Source organism: Zosterops lateralis (assembly GCF_965231275.1).
Source record: "Zosterops lateralis genome assembly, chromosome: W".
In the NCBI taxonomy this organism is placed as follows: domain Eukaryota; kingdom Metazoa; phylum Chordata; class Aves; order Passeriformes; family Zosteropidae; genus Zosterops; species Zosterops lateralis.
The window spans coordinates 1238256-1258317 of NC_139801.1; the positions used below are offsets into that span (position 1 = coordinate 1238256).

The following is a 20062-nucleotide window of genomic DNA, read 5'->3' on the forward strand; positions in this document are numbered from 1 at the left end:
GTTCATGGAGGTCCAATTCATGGACCTGCACAGGATACCCCAAGAGTCACTCCATGTGCCTTAGAGCATTGTTCAAAAGCTTCTTGATCTCTGTCAGGCTTGGTGCTGTGACCGTTGCCCTGGGGAGCCTGTTCTAGTGCCCAACCATCCTCTGGGGGAAAACCTTTCTCCAAATATCCAACCTAAACTAAACTTCCTTTGACACAGCTTCATGCAGTGCACTCAGGTCCTATCATTGGTCACCAGAGAGAAGAGATCAGTGCCTGCCCCTCCACTTCCCCTCTTAAGGAAGCTGTACACTATGGTGAGGTCTTCCTTCAGTCTCCTCTTCTCTAGGCTGAATAAGCCAAGTGAACTCAGCTACTCCTCACACAGCTTCCCCTCTAGGCCCTTCACCATCTTCATGGCCCTCCTTTGGACACTCTCAAATAGCTTTATACCCTTCTTATTGTTGGGAGTTAGGTTTCTTCAAGGAATATTCTTCTCATTTGTTGTCATGGAAATGGGAAATGGATGTCCATTAAGAGATAATGTCTTGGCACACTGTTGGAATAGTTCAGCAGGGAGAGGGGGAAGCAGTGTGGTTTCTGCAGTTTCTTAGCTGGGGGTGGTTCAGTCTGTCCAGTTTGGAGGGGAGATAGTTGGGGTGTTTTGGTGCTGGACTTCTGCCCAGGGATTTGAGGCTGCAGTGAAGTTTCTCCTGACTGCCTATTGGTGAGGTCGCTGCTTACAGTCAACTGTTTGTGGACTGAGACTCTCTTTGCAACACATGCCCTTGCCAGGAGAGATCCCCACCATCTGCATGGGTACTTCCAAGGAAAAAGACTGGACCCCCACCTCCTCTCTCTCTTTCTCTCTGGAGAGAGCACCTCCCAGCTGCTTACTGGAGCCTTGACTGCTGCTGCCACCACCAGCATACTGCACAGGACACATAAGAGCTGGGGAAAACTGAAACCCCTCCCACCTTCTCTGTCCTCCCGGGGCCACCATTACCCCCTGGAGAGGCTCAGGGCTTGCATCAGAGGCCCTCTGAAGCCACCTGAGCCAACAGCGCCCCCTGGAGCTACAGAGGAGTCACTGTAACCTTTTGCCTTGCCAGGAGCAAACAGCACCTCCTGCTGGTTTTGGTTGTAACTACACCAAAGGGGAAAAAGGCTGTATTGGGGTTTCTGGGTTTTTTTGTGTTATTTCTGTTTGTCTGTCTTGTTATATATATAATTTAGTAAAGAACTGTTATTCCTTTTCCCATATTTTTGCCTGAAAGCCTGGTAATTTCAGTTATAATTTGGAGGGAGGGGTCATTTTTTTCCATTCCAGAAAGGTTCCTGCCTTCCTTGGCAGACACCTATCTTTTAAACCAGGACACCTATATTGTGGCTCCCAAAACTGCACACATTACTTAAGGGGAGGCCATACCAGTGCAGAGTAGAGTGGTACAATTACCTCCCTTGACAGGCTGGCGATGCTGTGCCTTATGCTCCTCAGAATATCATTGGCCCTTTTGGCTGCCAGGGCAATGATGACTCACATTGAATTTTCCATTCTACAGGACCCCCAGGTTCCTTTCCATGGCACTGTTCAAACTTCTCATTCCCTAGTCTGTCTGTACACCCAGGGTTGTTGTGCCCCAGGTGCAGAATCGGGCACTTGCCTTTGTTAAACTCCATATGGTTGGTGAGTGCCCAGCCCTCTAATTTGTCTATGTCTCTCTACAGGGTGTCTTTGCCTTCAAAAGGGTCAACAGGTCCTCCTAGTTTAGTGTCACCAGCAAACTTACTTAAGGTCCAAGGGTGATGTTTGCATCCCCAATCATCTGTTGGGTTTGTGCTGGATATTACATTCTGTACCTTTAATACTGGGTCTGAGAGCAAAGGGGAGGGAGAAGTGTGCAGTTTGTTTTCAGAAACTCTCCTCCTCCAGCTGGCCTTGAGAGTTGGAGTCAGCAACACATGGATGGGGGATGGAGAGGTTTTCTTTTTTTTCCCCTTCTTTTTAGTTAGTTAGTGTAGCTAGCTGAGGCAGAGAAGCTTCGGGGGTTTTTTTCCTTTTTTTTTTTCCTTTTTGCCTTTCCTTGGAACTGTTCAAATCTCTCTGGACTGAGGACCTGGGGGAGTGCCAGGGGGCTTGCACCTGGGACCCACCAAGATCTACCCTGTGCAACAACTTTTCCCAGCTCCAGAGGGACTGAGAACAGAGTAACCGCCTACAGGAGGGACAGACTTCTTTTCTAAATTTGTCATCTCTCCAGAGCGGCACGAAGTTCTTAAATGGCATGAAGTTCTTGTCATCTGGTATTGTTCAATTTATTGTGCTGGGGAGTGCTTTGCCCGTTTAATAAATAGGTTTCTTTCCACTTCTCTCTGAGGAGGTCTTTCCCAAACCGGTTGGGGGAGGTGAGGGAATGCCCCCTTAGGAGGTTTCCTCCCAAATTTGCCCTAAACCACTACAACTTTTTTGGTGCCCAAACGAGGAGCAGAAGAGAGTGGAAAAAAACCTTTACTGATTGTATTTTTGGCTGCAAGTACTCTGTACTGGTATAAAGCAGTCTGTAGCTATGTTGTTTGAATTCATGTCTCTTGGGGTGGGGGCCTTGATATGTTTCGGGTCCCTAGGCTTCTTTGAGGTCTTAATACCTTTGTGGTCCCTAGGTTTATTTTCATATCCAGAAATAGCTCCCGTATTGTCCCTAATACATAGTTTTTACAGCAGAGGGACACGGATTAGAGTAGCTATTGACCTTGGCTTGGTGATAATGATTTTTAGGAAGTTTATAAAGGTGCTGGAATCTATTCCTGGTATGTATGGTTCATGGTTATGGTTATTCACCCAGTTTGTTGGAGGAGGAGCAGGGGATGAAGTGTTGCAGTCTTTTGTTTTCTTCTTCTCCTCTAAATCTGTTACATCACTATTGGAGAATGTTTAGTTTCCCCTAAGTGTTAAAGAGACCATCCTTCTGGTATTTAATCTGGTAACCTTCCTCTATACAGTCTGCAGCTTCTCTAGAATGAGGGCTGAGATTTCTAGAGGGGCTGATGAAACCCCTGACCCAGAAGTAGACCCAGGTGTAGAAAATCCTGAGTGATGTGGAGAATGGGAGGATATAGGTCAACTCCTGAAGGAATTTTCTGATGCTATAGTCTAGGACTTTCTGCATGAACAAATTCAGAATCCAGCTGAGGTGGGGAAATACTTGAAAGAGAAGTACCACGATGACTCTAAGGGGGAAAAGATCATTGCAGTAAGCTGGGCCCTGGCATATGCTTATTGCACACTGCTAGATACTGTAGGGCAGCAGACAGAGGCAGGGGAGCAGGGATACAAATCAACAGCTACCCCAGTCACTCAGGCTGCAGCCAACACCCCAGTTATGAAGCCAGCAGCTAAACTAGAACCTGAGTTTGAGTTGGCAGCTAAACCAGACAGTAAGCCTAAGCCCCTGGCAGTTGCTCCGGCCAAGAAGCACACACACAAAACTGATCAACCAGTGGATGATGATGACCCAGGAGAAGGACCTTCACCAAAATCAGAAGCCAAAGCATCAGGCACAGGATCAGAAGCCAATATTGATACCTTTTCCCTGACGGACCTTCGGGGCCTAAGAAAGGATTACAGGCGACAACGTGATAAATCTATAATTAGTTGGTTAGTCCGCCTCTGGGATGCTGCAGGGGAGGCTACAATTCTGGATGGCACTGAAGTGAGGCATTTGGGATCCCTGTCACTTGATCCAGTCATCGACCAAGAGATGATGAGAGAGGCTACTCCTAGCAGTCTCTGGGTACGGGCCCTAGGAAGTGTGGCAGAAAGATATCTGTGTGCAGATGATCTCTATATGCAGCAAACCCCGTGGAAGACCATAGAACAAGGGATTCAATGCTTGAGAGAACTGGAAGTGATAGGGATCATTTTTTCAGATGACCAAACGGTTAAGGAGAGACATGGCAGTGGCAGAGATGGTCTTCTCAGATGACATAAACACTAGGAACCCAGACTTGGTACCATGTACATCTGTGATGTGGCAAAAATTTATATGACTTGGGCCATTAGAATACACTTCTGCTTTTGCAGTAATGAAGCGGCAGGACATGGAGGAGACTGTGCTTGATATGGTGAAGAAGCTCCGAGCATATGCAGATGCTGTGCATGGCCCAACACATGCCAGAATAGCAACTGTGGAAACATGTCTACAGAAACTAGAAGATAAGATAGAGGAGAATCATAAGAAACTCAGGGAGGAGATTAGAGAGGACCTTCTCCAAATCTTGGCAGTACAGATCAGAGGTTCTGGTACCCAACGCAGACGTTTCCCAGATAGGGAGAGAGGGTACACTCCATGAGCTGAGCTGTGGTTCTTCCTGAGTGATTGCGGAGAAAACATGAAGAGATGGGATGGAAAATCTACTGCTGCTCTGGCACAATGAGTGCGTGAATTAAAGGAAGGCAAGACTCAGAGAGGAAGTTCCACCAAAAGGGAAGCAGCTCCAGTTGCCCATAGCCGAACTGCCAGGTATAATGATGATGACATGTCTGACCCCCTTGAAGGAACCTCTAAGACATATGCCCAAGAAAAGGATAACCAGGCTTAGAGGGGCCCTGCCTCTAGCCAGATAGAGGCTACGGAAAACCACATTTTTTGGACTGTGTGGATTCATTGGCCTGGCACATCTGAACCACAAGAATGGGAGGCCTTGGTTTAATTCCATCAAGACATGTAGGGGCAGATTCTGTCTCTATTGCTGGCTTGACAGGGGGATCACAGGACTATACTTTGGTGGAAGCAGATGTGAGCCTGACTGGAAATGAGTTGAAGAAACACCCTATTGTGACTGGCCCAGAGGCCCTGTGCATTTTGGGCACAGATTACCTCTGAAGGGGGTATTTCAAAGACCCAAAAGGACTCAGATGGGCATTTGGGATAGCGGCTGTAGTGACAGAAGGCATCCAGCAACTGAACACCTTGCCTGGACTGTCTGAGAATCCATATACAATAGGACTTGTGAAGGGGGAAGAGCATCAGGTAACAATTGCCACTTCGATAGTGCACCGCCAACAGTATAGAACAACTCGAGGCTGTGATCCCCATCCATAAGATGATTTGAGAACTGGAGAGCCAAGGGGTGGTCAGTAAAACCCACTCACCCTTCAACAGCCGAATTTGGCCTGTGCGTAAATCTGAAGGAGAATGGAGATTGACTGTGGACTACCATGCATTGAATGAAGTGACACCACCACTGAGCGCTGCTGTGCCAGACATGTTGGAGCTCCAGTATGAGCTTGAGTTCAAGGCAGCGAGGTGGTATGCCACTATTGACATTGCCAATGCATTTTTCTCCATTCCTTTGGCAGCAGAATGCAGACCCCAGTTTGCCTTCACATGGAGGGGAGTGCAGTAGACCTGGAACCAACTGCCCCAGGGGTGGAAACACAGTCCTACCATCTGCCATGGACTGATCCAGACTGCACTAGAAAAGGGTGAGGCTCCAGAACATCTAGTATATTGATGACATCATTGTATAGGGGAATACAGCAGCAGAAGTGTTTGAGAAAGGAAAGGAAATCATCCAGATCCTCCTGGAAGCCAGTTTCACTATCAAGAAGAATAAAGTCAAGGGACCAGCCCGTGAGATCCAGTTCTTGGGAGTAAAGTGGCAAGATGGACAGTATCAGATTCCTACTGATGTCATCAACAAGATTACAGCGATGTCTCCAACAGTCAATTAGAAGGAAACAAGCTTTCCTAGGTGCCATAGGCTTTTGGAGAATGCATATTCCCGAGTAAAGTCAGATTGAGACCCCTCTTTACCTGGTCACCTGCAAGAAGAACGATTTCCACTGGGGTCCTGAACAGCAACAAGCCTTTGCCCAGATCAAGCAGGAGATCGCTCATGCAGTGGCCCTTGGCCCAGTCCGGATGGGACCAGATGTGAAGAACGTGCTCTACTCTGCAGCTGGGAACAATGGTCTGTCCTGGAGCCTTTATGAGAAGGTGCCTGGTGAGACTCAAGGCTGACCACTGGGATTCTGGAGTTGAAGGTACAGAGGGTCTGAAGCCAATTACACTCCCACAGAGAAGGAAATTTTAGCAGCCTATGAAGGAGTTCAAGCCACCTCAGAGGTGATTGGCACAGAAGCACAACTCTTCCTGGCACCCTGACCACCAGTGCTGGGGTGGATGTTCAAAGGAAAGGTCCCCTCCACCCACTATGCCACACGGAGCAAGTGGATTGCTTTTATTACACAGCACACTCGTATGGGTAAACTGAATTGCTCTGGGATTTTGGAAATAACTACAAATTGGCCTGAAGGTGAAAATTTTGGTCTCACAGATGAAGAACAAGGGCAAGTGACACGGGCTGAAGAGGCTCCACCAAACAACCAACTGCCAGCAGAGGAGACACATTATGCTCTTTTCACTGACAGTTCCTGTTGCATTGTAGGGATGAACCAGAAGTGGAAAGCAGCTGTGTGGAGCCCCACACGACAGGTCGCTAAAGCCACTGAAGGAGATGGTGGATCAAGCCAACTTGCAGAACTCAAGGCCGTTCAATTGGCCCTGGATATTGCTGAAAGAGAGAAGTAGCCAAAGCTCTACCTCTCTACTGATTAATGGATGGTAGCCTCTGCATACAATAAACGGAGATAAAGTCCCAGTGGTGCATGCCAGATGTTTGTTAGGGAAGACAGTGTGGATCAAGTCTGCCTCAAGTACAGCAAACCCATTCATGGGGTTGTCTTTGCTCAGGGACCAGGTTGCACATGGTGGATAACGCAGAGAGATGGAACAACACAATGTGTACCTCAGGGAGATCTGATTGTTGGGTGAGAATCATATGTAAACATCACTGTTTGCTGGATGCTACTGCCATTGTCTGCACATTAAACCATGCAGACATGAAATAGAAGGAAATGTGTAAGCGAGAGGGTATGTGTAAGTGTTGAAGGTATGAGCAAGTGTTGAAGGTATGAATAAGTGGTGTTGAAGGTATGAGTAAGTGAAAGAGGGAGTTTTGGGTGAGCAAAATAAGAGAGTGGGGAATGCTGCAGCCCTGCAGCCTGGGGCCTGGATTCAGTGGCTTGGTGTGGGTGTGGGACGTGACAGGGACATGATCGGTATTGCTTGCATTTTTGTGGGGGGAACGAATGGAAGTTTTATGTGGATAAATGCATGATGTAGAATATATGTTGATTTTGGTCTTAAGTTGATGATATGGGGATAAGGGGTGGAATGTCCTAGGGTGACGTTATGATGTTTGTATCCCCAGTCATCTGTTGGGTTTATGCTGGATATTGCACTCTGTACCTTTAATATTGAGTCTGAGAGCAAAGGGGAGGGAGAAGTGTGCAGTTTGTTTTCAGAAACTCTCCTCCTCCAGCTGGCCTTGAGAGTCGGAGTCAGCAACACATGGATGGGGGATGGAGAGGTTTTCTTTTTTTTTCCCCTTCTTTTTAGTTAGTTAGTGTAGCTAGCTGAGGCAGAGAAGCTTCGGGGGGTTTTTTTCCTTTTTTTTTTCCTTTTTGCCTTTCCTTGGAACTGTTCAAATCTCTCTGGACTGAGGACCTGGGGGAGTGCCAGGGGGCTTGCACCTGGGACCCACCAAGATCTACCCTGTGCAACAACTTTTCCCAGCTCCAGAGGGACTGAGAACAGAGTAACCGCCTACAGGAGGGACAGACTTCTTTTCTAAATTTGTCATCTCTCCAGAGTGGCATGAAGTTCTTGTCATCTGGTATTGTTCAATTTATTGTGCTGGGGAGTGCTTTGCCCGTTTAATAAATAGGTTTCTTTCCACTTCTTTCTGAGGAGGTCTTTCCCAAACCGGTTGGGGGAGGTGAGGGAATGCCCCCTTAGGAGGTTTCCTCCCAAATTTGCCCTAAACTACTACAGATTCCTTCCAGTCCTGCATCTAAGGTGCTCGTGAAGATGTTGAAGAGAAATGTCCCATAAATGGTACTCTGTGGTGTTACCCCTGCACTTTGAGGGGTAACACGTTTGCGACGTGGGTGTGGACCCTCACAGAGGACAGCAGGCAGCAGCAGGGTCAAACATGGAAGGCTCTTTTATTATCTGACTCCAATAACTTATATACACTTTTTACAAAGGGCCAAGATTGGCCCAAGGAGGTTACAACCTCCTGACCTGATTGGTCACTCTTACTTTCAATCAAGTTCTCCTCTCAGAGAACAACTATGCAAAACATACAGATAAGTTCTAAGAATACACATTGTTTACATCAAGCAGCGTGAGAATGGTGCTGCAAAGGTTCAAACACTTGAAAGCAAGAAAATCAAGGGTGACACTGTGGTACCCCATTAATGACCAGTTGGCAGCCTGATGTTATTCCATTCACTATAATCCTTTGTGCTCGACCTGTGAGTCAGTTTCTCACCCATTGCATGATGCATTTATCCAGCTGTATGCTGGACATTTTGTCCAGAAGGATCTGTGAGACACAATATCAAAAGCTTTACTGAAATCCAAAAAGATGAGATCAACTGGTTTCCCTTGATCAACTAGGTCAGTTACCTGGTTGTAAAAGGAAATTAAGTTTGACAAGAAAGGCTTTCCCTTCATGAACCCATGCTGGTGGACCTACTGTCCTGGGTTTGCCTCAACTGAGTCTTTTTGGTAAGGAAAAGAAAGTGACCTTCCCTGTGGAAGTATTACAGCTTCCTCTGTGGCTGACAGAACTATTAACCAGCTAGAATTGCCCTACAAATCCATATATTTATGAAAAGAGGAGCAGGAAAAGCTGTCTTGCTTACGGCTTTTGAAGAGAGACGCTCCCCCCCTCCCAGCCCGATGGGAGAGAAGGCTGCAGGGCCCCGGCTGAGGCTAGGCCAGGCCAAGGCTGCTATTATCTTGCAGCCACTAAGCCCTGCCTCGCCACTGGCCTGGGCTGAGTTAGGGTCCGCCTGGCCCTGGGAGCAGCTCTGGACCCAGCTGGGCCATGATGCTGGCTGCCAAGATTCTGGCTGGCCATTTCCTGCTACCTCTGGGTTCCTGCGCAGCCCCCTCAGTGTGGCCGCAGGAATCATGCTGCTAAAAGAACCATCCGGGTGCCATGGAAAATTATGCAGCCAGAATCAACCCTGCTAGCCTCTGCAGCCATTGCCCAGCAGAGATCATGTGACCAACAGTGAAAGGCCATTACCTAATGCAAGGCCCAAGTAAGATTAACTCTTTCAGTGCTGTAGAATTCCATTTAAAAACAAATAAACCTCCCGAATCAGAGAAAAGGAAAGGTGGAAGCATGTGCAGAGAACAGCATAGAGATACAAACATCAATAAAGAAAGAAGACCCAAATCCCAGATGGGAGAAGAATGAGGAGATGCCTTAGTCTTGGGCTGAAAGCCTCTTGTAAGACCATGGTGATGGACTATAATACACTAAAATCTCCCTGTAATTCATGAAAAGCATGGGGGAATGGAGCATTCAGACTGTAAACATGAGCAAAGGCACTTGTGCTGAAGCAAGCAGATGAAATAGCTGTGATATTGCAGATGTTAAAGTAGCTGTGATCCAATGAAAAGTTTAAACAGGGAGAGAGAAAAGTGATGAAGACCCTTTGACTCCAGGGAAGAGGAGGGGGATTTCTGTTCCCAGAGATGAAGATCATTTCAGAGAGACACGAAGAGAACCTTTACTTCTGAACAGCTCATCCTTAAAAGTGCACCCCATTAACTAAAGATTGAGCCCTTGTCCTAGGGTGACTATGATGCTTGTATCCCCAATATTCTGTTCTGTGTGTTCTGTACCTTTAAGACAGGTTCTGGAAACGAGCAGAGAAAGAAGAAGCGCGCAGTTTGTTTTGAAAAACTATTCACTCCTCTGCACTTTTTCTTCGTCCTTGGACTGTGTGCTCATCGAACGCACGGACAGCAGTCAGAGTTTTTTTCCTTTAAGTTAGTCTAGCTAGCTGGGGCAAAAAAGCTTCCTAGACTGTTTTTTTTCCTTTTTCTTGGGACTGTTTAAATCTGCTCTGGACTGAAAAAACCCAGAGGAGCACCAGGAGCTGCACCTGTGGCCCACCGGGGCCTGGACCTCGGCATTTTCCAGCGCTGAAGGGACTGGGACTGATAAGAGACTGAGAGAACTGAGCTAACTCCCAGTAAGGACTCTCAGTTTTGCCATCTCTCTTTGGAGCAGCGAGAGGTTTTATTGTTTCATATTATTAATTTCTTATGCTTGTGGGCAGTTTGTTTGTTAAATAAATAGCTTTTTCCACTTTTCTCTGAGGAAGTTCTTTTCCTGGACCAGCTGGGGGGGGAAGGGGCCATTTGGGTTTGCCCTCCTGAGGAACCCCATTCAGAGGTTTCCTCCCAAATTTGCCCTAAACCAGGACAGCCCTCGAAAACAGTTGCGGGGAAAGCTGTAAGTCGAGGGGAGGGACTTTCACATTACGACAGATTTCCATCTCCTGGGCAACTGTTTCGCTGTGATATTGAAGCCACAAGAGAACTGTTTCTTGTGGAGAAGTCTCCATGGCATGACAGGAGAAACTCCTTTCCCTAAGTGAACAGAAGAAAGACTATTTTAAAGGTGGTAAACTGACTGAAAGTTCCAAGTTTTGTCTATACCTTGTCAGTGGAAAAAAAAAAGTGGGGGAGGAGAAGTGTTCTAAAAGTTTATTCTAATTCTTATTATTCTTCTTTTAGTTCTGTTAATAAAGTTTTCTTTATACTCTAAAGTTTTGACCCTGCTTTTGCTCTTCTCCTAATCCTTATCTCACAGCAGAAAATGAATAAATAATTTTAGTGAGTGCGCTGGAATTTGACCAGCACTAAACCCACCACGTTAATTGGTGCCATAACTTGATTTGGTGAACAAAAACCACTACACCTACACAACACCAGGACTGATGGTGACAGATGGAGTACATCTGTCTCAAAGGGAGAAAAGGATCTTTTCACAGGAGTTAGAAGGGCTTCTTGAAAGAGCTTTAAACTAGATATGAAGAGGGAAAGGGTTAAAACCAGGGCTGCTAGAGATAAGTCAGGGGCGCATGCCAATGTTTGAGGGATGGTATGCTAGTGAGGTCCTTCAGTCTGCCACCTCAGTGGAAGTAAGGGATGGAGATCCACAAAGTAGCAAAGACACAAAGGGTATTGATATGTTAGAAATGATAGAAGTGTCAGCGAATAGTCACGTAGGAATTAGGGCTTCTCCCCCCCAAAAAGGTCGAAGGATTAATAATCCAACCGAAATGCATTTACAGCAATGCACACAGCATGGGCAACAAACAGGAGGAGCTAGAAGCTATTGTACAGCTGGAAAAGGATGATATAGCTGCCATCACAGAAACATGGTGGGATGACTTGGACAACTGGAATGCTGCAATGGATGGCTAAAAACTCTTTAGAAGGGACAAGCAAGGGAGGAGGGGCATTGAGGTAACCCTGTATGTCATGGGATGTTTTGATTGTCTAGAGATGGTATGAAAGAGTCATGTCTATGGGAAACAATCAGGGGAGAGGCCAACAAGGCAGATATCATGATGGGAGTCTGTTATAACCCCACCCAATAAAGATGAAGAAGCAGATGAAATTTTCTATAAGCAGCTGGGAGAAGTCTCATGATTGCTGGCCCTTATTCTCATGGGGGACTTCAACTTACCAGATATCTGCTGGAAATACAATACAGTGGAGAGGAAACAGTCTAGGACGTTCTTGGAGTGTGTGGAAGAGAACTTTCTGACATAGCTGGTGAGTCAGCCAACTAGGAGAGATGCCCCACTGCACTTGTTATTTGTAAACAGAGGACTTGTGGGTGATATGATGATTGGAGGCTCTCTTGGGCGTAGTGATCATTAAATGATGGAGTTTCCAATTCTCAGAGGAGTAAGGAGGGGGGTTAGCATAACATCAGCTTACTGATGATACAAAACTGAAAGAAATGGCTGATACCCTAGAAGACTGTGATGCCACCCAGTGGGACTTGGACGGGCTGGAGAGTTGGGTGGAGAGAAGCCTAATGAAGTTCAACAAAGGCAAGTGTAGGGTCCTGCACCTGGGGAGGAAGAACCCCATGCATCAGTAGAGCCTAGAGGTTAACTTGCTGGAAAGCAGCTCTGCAGAGAAGGACCTGGGGGTCTTGGTGGGCAAGTTAACCACAAGTCAGAAATGTGCCCTTGTGGCTAAGAAGGCAAATGGCATCCTGGGATGCATTAGAAAGACTATGGCCAGCAAGTCAAGGGAGGTTATTCTCCTCCTCTACTCAGCCCTTGTGAGGCTGCATCTTGAGTGCTGTGTCCAGCTCTGGACTCCCCACTTGAAGAAAGACAAGAAACTACAGGAAAGGGTCCAGTGGAGGGCTATAAAGATAATTAAGGGACTGGAGCATCTCTCCCATGAGGAAAGGCTGAGAGAGCTGGGCCTGTTTAGCCCAGAGAAGACTAAGAAGACATATATCAATGTATATAAGTCTATGAAGAGAGGATGTCAAGAAGATGAAGCCAAACTTTTCAGTGATGCTCAGAGACAGGACAACAGGCAACAGGCACAAACTGAAACACAGTAAGGTTCATCTGAATATGAGGGAAAGCTTCTTTACTTTGAGGGTGACAGAGCACTGGAACAGGCTTTCAAGAGAGGTTGTGGAGTTTCCTTCTCTGGAGATATTCTAAAGCCTCCTGGATACTATACTGTGCATCTTGCTTTAGGTGAACTTGCTTTAGCAGGGAGGTTGGATTAGACTGATCTCCCTTCTAACCCCAACCATTCTGTGACTGTGAGGACATGCAGAGGGAAAACTTCAGCCTGTTTAGGAGCCTGGTTAGCAGAGTCCCTTGGGAGGCAGTCCTGAAGGGCAAAGAAGTTTAGGAAGGCTGGACATTTTTCAAGAAGGAGATCTTAAAAGCACAGAAGCTATATCTATGTGTCAAAAGTTGAGCCATTGAAGAAGAGCTTGACTGAACAGAGAGCTTTGGCTTCTCTTTGGTTGAAGATGTAGACAACTCAGGTGGAGTATGTCATGAGGTTATGCAGGGAGAAAGCCAAAGCCCAGCTAGAGCTTAATCTAGGTACTGCCATAAAAAGCAATAAAAATGTTTCTATAAAACCATTAACAGGAAAAGGAGGGCTAAAGAGAATCTCTATTCTTTATTGGATGTGAAGGGAACTGTGACAAAGGATGAGCAAAAGGCTGAGGTACTAAATTGCCTTCTTTCCCTCAATCCCCTGAGCTGGAAGACAGGGACAGGGAGCAGAATGAAGTCCCCATAATCAAAGGGGAAATGGTCAGCAATCTGCTACACCAGTTAGACACACACAAGTCTATGGGGCAGGATGGGATCCACCCAAGGGTACTGAGGGAGCTGGCGGAAATGCTCACTAAGCCACTTTCAATCGTTTATCAGCAGTCCTGGCTAACCTGGGAGGTCACAGTTGACTGGAGGTTAGCAAATGTTGTGCTCATCCACAAGAAGGGCTGGAAGGAGGTTCCAGGGAAATACAGGCCTGTCAGTGCCAGGGAAGGTCACAGAGCAGATCATCTTGAGTGCCATCATGCAACAGGTACAGGACAACCAGGGGATCAGGCCCACCAGCATGGGTTTATGAAAGGTAGGTCCTGCTTGACTAACCTGATCTTCTGTGAAAAGGTGACCTGCTTAATAGATGAGCGAAAGGCTATGGATGTTGTCTACCTGGACTTTAGTAAAGCCTTTGACACCATTTCCACAGCATTCTCCTGGAGAAACTGGCTGCTCATGGGTTGCTTGAATGAGCATACTCTTTACTAGGAAAGAAACTGAGCCCAGACAGTGGTGGTGAATGGAGTTACATCCAGTTGGTAGCCAGTTGTTGGGGCTTTAACAGTTAACAATGCTTACAGAAAGATATAAAGGACACAGTAACCTTGAAACTGCTAAGTTAAGCAGGAGCTGAGAAAAGACACATGGAGGTAGCATCTAAGCCCAGTTGATAATGCTTACAGAAAGATATAAAGGACACAGTAATCTTGAAACTGCTAGCTAGATAACAGTTATGCAAAGTTAAGCAGGAGTTGAGAAAAGACATATGGAGGTAGCATCTAAGCAGCATCAAAAAAAACCCGCAAACAGGAAACTTTGCTAGGCGAATGCCAACCAATCAATAGTAGACCTTTATGCATGCTTGCCTCATGCAAAATGTTTATAGCAAATAGGAAAATGCATGATCGCGTGGACGGAAGCAAAAAACTGTATAAGAGTCCGCACAGACGCAACAATAAACGGAGCATTAGCCTACTCATCATATTGATGTGTCTCGCTTCCTCACCTTTGGCCGCGGCATCTGGCGACCTCCGACGTGATCCTGACACAAGGATAGGAGTCGGAACCAGGCGGACGAGAGAGAGGGTGAACCATCCCGGCTGCCCGGCTGAGGCAGGAGAATCATAAGAAAAGAAATTACTGTGGCCACGGCTGACCGGTGAGTCAGGCAGACTGCGGTCTGGATCGGGATGGGGAATGCTGCTATGACGGCGTTGGAAAAGGCGACCGTAGACGGTCTATTAAACGTCGCTACGACGACTGGAAAAAAAATTGATCGAAGCGATCTGGTGGACTTGTTGTTTTGGTGCCGGCGTCGGGGGCTATTGGACTCTACTGGGCAAATATTTGACTTGGCGGCTTGGCAGAAAGTAGGGAGAGAACTGTGGGAGTATGTGCAGATAGAGGCCAAAGATAGTAAGCAGCTGGCAAAAACGTACAGAGAAGTGCGGATGGTTATTGAGCAAGTGCATGCTGATGCAGAGGTAGCAAAGGCATTACAGTTGGCTATTGCTGAAGGACCTGAAAGTAGTTTAAGCCGAGAGGAGAAGGAGACGTTAGCTGATGCAGAGAGAAAAGAAGAGCAGGAGAAGGGATACCTTGATGAGTGGGGAGACTTTGCGCCTCCGATGCCCCCTATGGCAGCCCCTGCAGGATTCAAAGGCGCGTTTGATGACATCATACCACCCTGGATTCCAGAGCCCCCAAAAGATCCACCGGAAGCGCAGGGGCAACAGGACAGCGTGCCTCCGATGCCCATTGACATTGATCCAGCTAAGGTACCGCTGCCCAAGGAATCCCCAGAATCCCCAGGGTTAGGGCGTTTGTTAGAAGCTCAGAAGAATGTTATGGAAAAGATATTGTCAGAAATGAAAAGGATTGATGGGGGGGCATCAAAGCCCACTAGAGCGCTCGCATACCAACGTGCTGCTCAGGCTCTAAAGGAGGGTCTGGAGAATATTGAGAAGCAGCTCGATCGCCAGGATGCGAGTGGTTCCCATCCTAAGCAACCACCAGACAAGCCAAAAACGCTTACTAAGGCGCAAAGGTTGAACTTAATTGACTACGCAGCCGATGGTGAGATGGGGATGGAAGAATTGAATGACCATCTCCGGGAGACTTATGGGCCAGGGCAAGGGCTGACACAAGCAGAAAGGGTAAGGATCGAAACGATGCGGCAGCAACTGAGAGTGCTGGGAAAAGATCCGGACATTAGGGACCATCGTTATACCGGACCAACCCCTCGGAGGTCTGGGGGTGCAGCTGCAATGGACCCTCCTCGAGACCCTAACTTTGACATCACTAAAAGATGGAAGGGGGTGGTAACAAATGCTGAAATCACCCGGGATTTTTCTTTTACACCGTTGTTGGCTGCTCTTGTGTTTGCCTTGGCTACTGCCGGAATACAGCTTTCTGTGCACTACCCATCGCATCCCTTGTTCAAAACAAGCCTGACGGTTGTCGAGCGCCCTAAGGTGGTAGATCATCCTCTTGTCGAAGGACTCACGATATTTACAGACGCCAGTGGACGTACAGGCAAATATGGATGTGCCTGGTTACAAGATGGTCACTGCGAGACTATAATACTGCAGCAAAACAATACCTCAGTTCAAGTGTTGGAGCTGCAAGCAGTCGCCCTTGCTATGACAACGTTTGACTCTGCTCCCGTAAACTTGATCACAGATTCTAACTATGCAGCCGGCCTGGTGAACCGGCTGGACCAAGCTATCATAGGGCATGTGGGCAATATGGCTATAAAAAGTTTGCTAATTAAAATATTAGCCCTTCTGGAGCACAGGCAACACCCCCTTTGGTGTACACACATTAAGAGCCATACCACTTTACCGGGCATTTTAACAAAAGGCAATGCTGTAATAGACCAGGCAGTTTCAGCCTTTTCTCATACGGCTGATGCCGAGACACCTACAGATACTGCAGTTTCTTCTCATAAGTTTTTCCATCAATCTGCCCGTGCTTTACAAAAGGAGTTTGGCCTTTCTCGGGCAGAGGCCCGGGCAGTCGTTGCTGCCTGCCCTGACTGTGCTCGCATTAGCCCAATACAAGCCTCCGGCACTAACCCTCGTGGCCTACAACCTCGAGGTATATGGCAGTGTGACACCACTGAGCTCCCCTCTTTCGGCCGGCTACGCCACCTGCACGTCTCGGTGGACACGTGCAGTCGTGCGGTTTGGGCCACACCTGCAACCTCTACTGCATTTGTTGCTGTTAAGCAGCACTGGCTTGCCGCGTTTGCGGCATTGGGAGTGCCAGCTGTCATTAAGACAGATAACGGCCCAGCCTACACTAGTCAGGCATGTAAACGGTTTTTGGATGCATGGGGCATTCAGCATAAAACTGGCATTCCTTATAACAGTACTGGACAAGCGATTATTGAGCGGCATCATCAGGATATTAAGCGTCTTGCCGCTGTTTTGAAAAAGGAGGGGGAGCTATCCCCCTATAACACTGTAATGAAGGCATGCTATGTTTTAAATTGGAAAAATCCCGTTGGGGAAGAAAATGACACACCAATACAAAATCATTTTAAGGTCAACCCTAATGACTTGACTCAGTGGGAAGTATTAGTGGACACCTGGGATCCGCACCAGGGGGCATGGGCGGGACAAGGTAGTAAACTGCTTACCTGGGGAAGAGGGTATGCTTGTGTCGTTACAGGAGAATCGCGCCCGAGGTGGTTGCCAGCAAAGTGGGTGCGGCCCTGGCTTCCAGCGACGAAACCCAGCAGACACACCGACAGCGACTCCGAGCACGTCAAAGATTAGGCCTATTATGTCAAGCCCTTGAGACTCTGCTCAACCTACCGCCAAACACCTTGAACTGTGATTCCCCTCACACAGTTGACGTAACTCGGGTCATTCGTCTTTGGGAACAACAGAAGAGCAGGCGTAGACGGGCCGTAACTCAGTTGTGCTGTGGCCGCGCTGGATATTTGTGTGATACAGTAACTGTGGAATGTGGAGGCTGTAGGAGAATAGTGCAGGGACTCAGCCTTGCTAATTTGTATGGCTGTATTGAGTGTCAGCGCGCTTTAACTGCAAGAAACGTGTTTGTGGCATTGCGGGAGTGGGTTTCCCTTCCCGACGCTACTGACAATCAGTTGCTGGAGCTCTTTGAAAGTAGAAAAGAGCGAGCTTTAGCAGAGTGCGCTTATTGCTTAGCTTGGTTTTGCAGCAATATAATAGTGTTTAAGAGAACTAAGGTTATTAGCACGCGGTATATGATATTGTGCCAACATCATGGCAATTATTGAAAACATTATTGGAAAAAATAGGAGCAGCTTAATCTTGCTTTTGCTAATGGGAATAAGTATTGAGGCTGTTGCTTGCACAGAGCTATTGAACATAGATGACAGGCAGAAGATGTGGGTCACCTGGGCCAACAAAACTGGCCAAGAGAGCTTTTGCCTATCATTAGCTACCCCTTCCGATCCTTTTAGAACTTGTCTAATAGGAGTGCCCGTCGTTAACCATACAAAAATATACCATAATGCTAATATTAGGCCGAAAAACGTGTCCTCGTTACAGGAATTAAGATTGCTAGGCTCAGTTGCCACCAACGATTCTTGCTTTAAATTTCATGGCAATGGCAGCAACCTTTCTCCAGTACGATTTTACAATTATTCTCTTTATTGTAATGGCACAGCACATATTTACAACCCCCGTAACCTCACAGTCGCACTCCCAGAAGGGATATTTCTGATTTGTGGTGATAGAGCCTGGCGAGGTATCCCAGCAAATGCTAGCGGGGGACCCTGTTACTTGGGTGGGATTACAATGTTTGCCCCCAATATCACCGCTGTCATCACAGCGAATCATAATCGGACTCGCCATAGGCGGGCCGTGTCGCAATTAGGCCCTGACTGCAAGGACACCATGGAACTGTGGGATCCCCCCGAAGTAATCCTCGCTAGTATTTTTGCCCCTGGGGTGGCTTCTTCCCAAGCATTGACACAATTGAGACGCTTAGCCTGCTGGACAGGCAAACAGATCAATATCACCTCCAATATTCTTGCCGACTTAACGCTTGATGTTGAAGGGGTCAGACACGCAGTTCTTCAGAACCGCGCCGTGATTGATTTCTTATTATTGGCACAAGGCCATGGTTGTGAGGAGTTTGAAGGGATGTGTTGTATGAATCTATCAGATCACTCCAACTCTATTCACCGACAGCTTGCTCAATTGAGGGATAACATGCATAAATTACAGGTGACCTCGGACCCTTTCACAAATTGGCTGGCTTCTTTTGGGTTTTCCCCTTGGCTTATGTCACTTGCAAAAGGGGCATTTTTGGTACTTGTGGTTGTTTTTGCCATACTGTTATTTGGGCCTTGCATTTTACAATGTTTTATGGCTCGCATGCAAGCAATGACCCAACCCTTATTCGAAAAAAGAGGGGGAGATGTTGGGGCTTTAACAGTTAACAATGCTTACAGAAAGATATAAAGGACACAGTAACCTTGAAACTGCTAAGTTAAGCAGGAGCTGAGAAAAGACACATGGAGGTAGCATCTAAGCCCAGTTGATAATGCTTACAGAAAGATATAAAGGACACAGTAATCTTGAAACTGCTAGCTAGATAACAGTTATGCAAAGTTAAGCAGGAGTTGAGAAAAGACATATGGAGGTAGCATCTAAGCAGCATCAAAAAAAACCCGCAAACAGGAAACTTTGCTAGGCGAATGCCAACCAATCAATAGTAGACCTTTATGCATGCTTGCCTCGTGCAAAATGTTTATAGCAAATAGGAAAATGCATGATCGCGTGGACGGAAGCAAAAAACTGTATAAGAGTCCGCACAGACGCAACAATAAACGGAGCATTAGCCTACTCATCATATTGATGTCTCGCTTCCTCACCTTCGGCCGCGGCAGCCAGTCACTAGTGGTGTTCCTCAGGGCTCAGGGCCAATCCTGTTTAATGTCTTTATAAATGATCTGGACAAGGGGATCAAGTGCACCCTCAGTAGATTTGCAGATGACACCAAATTGGGTGGAAGGGTTGATCTGCATGAGGGTAGGAAGGCTCTACAGAGAGATCTGAATAGGCTGGATAGATGGGCCAAGGTCAATTGTATGAGGCTCAACAAGTTGTCTAGGTTGAGAGACAAATTTAGGAGAAAACCCTCCAGAATAAGTGTTTTCTCTGAAGAGAAGGACTTCAGTAATCCCCTTTTTCTGCCAATAAGAGAAATGAATACCAGTGGGTGGAAGTGAAAAAAACCCAAACAACTTGTTTATTAATAAACAAGGTGCTGGTAGGGCACGGGAAAAAAATTGAATAAATGCTAAATAGTGAACTTTCAGAACCTCACCCCACACACACATACACACACCCACCCACAGCAGAACAAAAAATCTCAAAATGAGTGGAAGAAAAAACATGCTGGCTGGCTGTGTGGCAGGGAAGGCAAAATGGCGGCCCAACCCTTTGTCTCAGGGAAGGGAAAAAAGGAGTTTGTGCAGCAGCTCAGGTAAAGCAGATGGGAACCTCTTGAACTTCTGGCATTGATCTCCTCACAGCAGATGAAGCTTTTGGATTTTGGTGTCCTTTCTCTTGTTGGTTCAGCTTTTCCAGAAGTTTTGGGCTAGCTGAGGTGGCTCCAGTAGGCTCCCCGCTGACCGTCTCAGTGATTGTCTGATTTCAGACCAAAACTTTGCCAAACAGTTCAAGAGAAAAGAAAAGAAAACAAAACAGAAGCCACCGAAAGGATTGCTGCTGCAGCCTCCAGGACAGGGGAAAGAGGGGAAAAAAAAGGAAACTTTTTGCTTAAGCTAGCAAAAAGCTAATTTAGT

At 46.9% G+C, this 20062-nt stretch overlaps 1 protein-coding gene across 1 annotated transcript in view; it reads left to right on the forward strand.

Moving 5' to 3' along the window:
- The window catches only part of LOC310922102 (E3 ubiquitin-protein ligase RNF38-like), a 315954-nt gene that overhangs the window by 63824 nt on the left and 232068 nt on the right, over positions 1 to 20062 (forward strand).